Genomic DNA, 2,809 nt, shown 5'->3' with positions numbered 1-2,809 from the left:
AAAAAAAAAAAAAAAAAAAAAAAAAAAAAAAAAAAAAAAAAAAAATCAGCCATTGTAATGGAAACTAAACACGTACCTCTCAGCAAACAGATCCCATTTCCAAATCGCAAGTTCGCAACCAAAAACAGCCAGAACGAATAAAAAAGAGCACAAAACACAGATCTAACGAAAAGGGTACAAAAATTGACCAAAAGGTTCGTTTCAGAGAGAAGAAAGCAGTGAGGAATGGAGTTCTTCAGGCGGTAGAGAAGAAGTACTTGGAGCATTAAAAATGGCAGAATGAAAGAGAGAGAAGCTTAAAAACCAGTGTTCGTGGAAAAATTTAAGGAATTGAAGGCTCCAAGGAAGGTTTTGTGCTTTCACCCATATTGCCCCAAAGAGAAGAAACCCAACTCCGAGGTGGGTCCCACCAAGTCAAAAATTTAAAATTAATAAAATAAAATTTTGAAAAAAAGTGTGAAACTCTAATCTACCCATGGATAAAAATTTTAAAAATGGATCATATCTTGACCGTTGGTTTTTATTTCCTTTTTTTTTTTTAATTAACGAGATTTTGTCGTTTATTTTATTTGTTTAAATTATTATCTTTCTTTTGTTTTTTTTTTATTGGTTGATGGAAATTTTGGGATGATCAAAAATTAATATATTTATGGAAAATTAAAACGTCCACCAAAAAAATATTTATGGATTTTAATGATATATTATTATCTTTTATTTTGTTAAAACAAATTTTAAACTTTGTATGGAAATCCAACTTTTTAAAAATGATATATTTGAACCATTTATGTGAGAAAATTTAATTTAGAAAAATGATAATACCTTAGTGACAAATTCATGAAAAATAATTTATAAACATGGGATTCTACCTTTTATTTTTAAAATATTATTAGAAATTATAAACGTCCCAAAATTACCTTTAAAGTACAAACTTTTTGAAAATTCATTCGAAAGATGGGACTTATAAATATGTGACGGTGACCTATAATAGGTCGTGATTTAAAATTTTCGTTCTAGGTATAGTCTAGTATGTTCATCGATAAGGATAGTAAAAAATCTGAACATCTGACTTCATAATCGAGAGTGTATATTTTATGCCACGCTCGATTTAACAAAATATGGTAAAAACAAAACTTGGTAATAATAAGATTATTTGTTGAAAAAATATGTACTTTGGAACCTATTATGAGACTAATGAATAATTGAATTAGAACTTTATAAAGCATGAAATTTCTATAAATTATAGGTTCAATTAGGTAAAAGAAGTGAAAGTATTTATTGTTTGCTTCAATTATTTGAGAATAGTTTTTCCCCGTCTTACTACAATTATTTAAGAGAATGGTTGGGAAAACATGATTTAAATTATTTAAATAATTCCATCTAATTTGGTGACAGATTTTCCCCCTTTAAATTGTCTTTCTCACTGTTCAAAATGGAAAAGGAAAAACCAAACTTATAAAGCATTTAAAATTAGGGATCGGGGTCTCGATTCAGATCTAAAACGATTAAATATAAACGTCTAAGATTTGACTCATCAGATCAAAGATACACACATTCAAATTTTCGAATTCGTAGACGAAAATTTTGTAAATAAACAGACATAAATTAGGCTCATCTTTTATCGTAATGTCCCAAACATATTCAAAAAGCTAAATTAAAGATATTTATAATAATTGAAAGTTTTGATAGATAAAAAAAAATAATTTGTTCTCTTAAATTATTAGTAAGCTTGAGCTAATAGATTCTTCTAATCATTTCAACTATAATAATTCAATAATAACAACTTCATCATCTATCTCGAAGATATAAAGAAAATATATTCGAAAAGACTATGAGATCCAATAAAATCTTAAAAAATTACACATCGAAAAATAAAAGATTCACTCGAGGCTAAGAGTACCACCAATGGACTACTAGTAGGTTCAAAACGGGTTATAAAATACCAAATAAATAATCAAGAGCTAGAAAACCAAGCTACAAAAAGGTTAGCAGGAATTTAGAAGAGGTCACCTTCAGGTAGGAGAGACAATGCTTGGAGGACTCCTAGACGCCAAAGAATCAGCAACTCAATTGCCTTCTTGAAATATGTGTAGCCATGAGCTCTTGCATCTATAAACATGTGTTCAAAGTCAAACACTAATGCCCAAAAAATTTGCATCAGATATGAGTAAAATATGAACACTATGATGTAAATAATCAATGAAATATAATGATTTTGTTGTAAAAGTGACCATTTTGATCCTTGTATTTCCATAAATTTGTATTAAACAATTTTCATATTGGATAGATCAAAACAATTAAAACGTCAAGAGATCAAAACTGACATTTTGAAAGTACATGAGCTATAACAAACAAATGAATCAAAATCAAAATGAGCATTTTAAGAGTATAAACAAAATAAAGTCATCCAAATTTAAAGAGTATAGAATCTAAAATAGTATTTAAATAAGTTTACTTCCTTCCAAATATGAAACCAAACAAAGATATTAGTATGGAATCTAAGATTCTAGATTTTCTTTCTAATAATAACAATCCAATACAAATTTGAATTGGAAAATGATAGATTCTTGACAAACAAATAGAGTCGGCAGAGGCAGAGCCATGATTGGGCTTTGCTTCTCGCCAAAATGAACATGCATTTTGGTCCCACTTCAATTATAAGATGATTATTATTCCCACCTCATCGTGCAATCAGTAAATTTCAATTATTTAAGTCGTTATTCGACTAACAAGGTATCATTTGATACAAATGTAAGCTAGCTAGATGACTAAATCAAAGCATATAGACAAAAAAAAAAAAAAAAAAAAAAAA

At 28.1% G+C, this 2,809-nt stretch overlaps 2 protein-coding genes across 5 annotated transcripts in view; both read right to left on the bottom strand.

The window, feature by feature from the left end:
• LOC111493645 overlaps positions 1-325 on the bottom strand; it is a 4,605-nt gene extending 4,280 nt beyond the window's left edge. For 3 of the 4 annotated variants that reach the window (XR_002720040.1, XM_023143417.1, XM_023143420.1), the window contains exon 1: positions 77-325. The gene's annotated coding sequence lies outside the window, so the exon portion shown is untranslated. The remainder of the gene's footprint in view (positions 1-76) is intronic. The other variant, XM_023143418.1, reaches the window with a different exon arrangement.
• A 1,538-nt stretch (positions 326-1,863) lies between these two features.
• LOC111493646 (ATP-dependent DNA helicase Q-like 1) overlaps positions 1,864-2,809 on the bottom strand; it is an 8,448-nt gene continuing 7,502 nt past the window's right edge. The window contains exon 12 of the mRNA XM_023143421.1: positions 1,864-2,106. The gene's annotated coding sequence lies outside the window, so the exon portion shown is untranslated. The remainder of the gene's footprint in view (positions 2,107-2,809) is intronic.

This window comes from Cucurbita maxima, unplaced genomic scaffold, assembly GCF_002738345.1.
Source record: "Cucurbita maxima cultivar Rimu unplaced genomic scaffold, Cmax_1.0 Cma_Scf00019, whole genome shotgun sequence".
Taxonomy (NCBI): Eukaryota; Viridiplantae; Streptophyta; class Magnoliopsida; order Cucurbitales; family Cucurbitaceae; genus Cucurbita; species Cucurbita maxima.
This window is presented reverse-complemented; position numbering and strand designations above follow the sequence as displayed.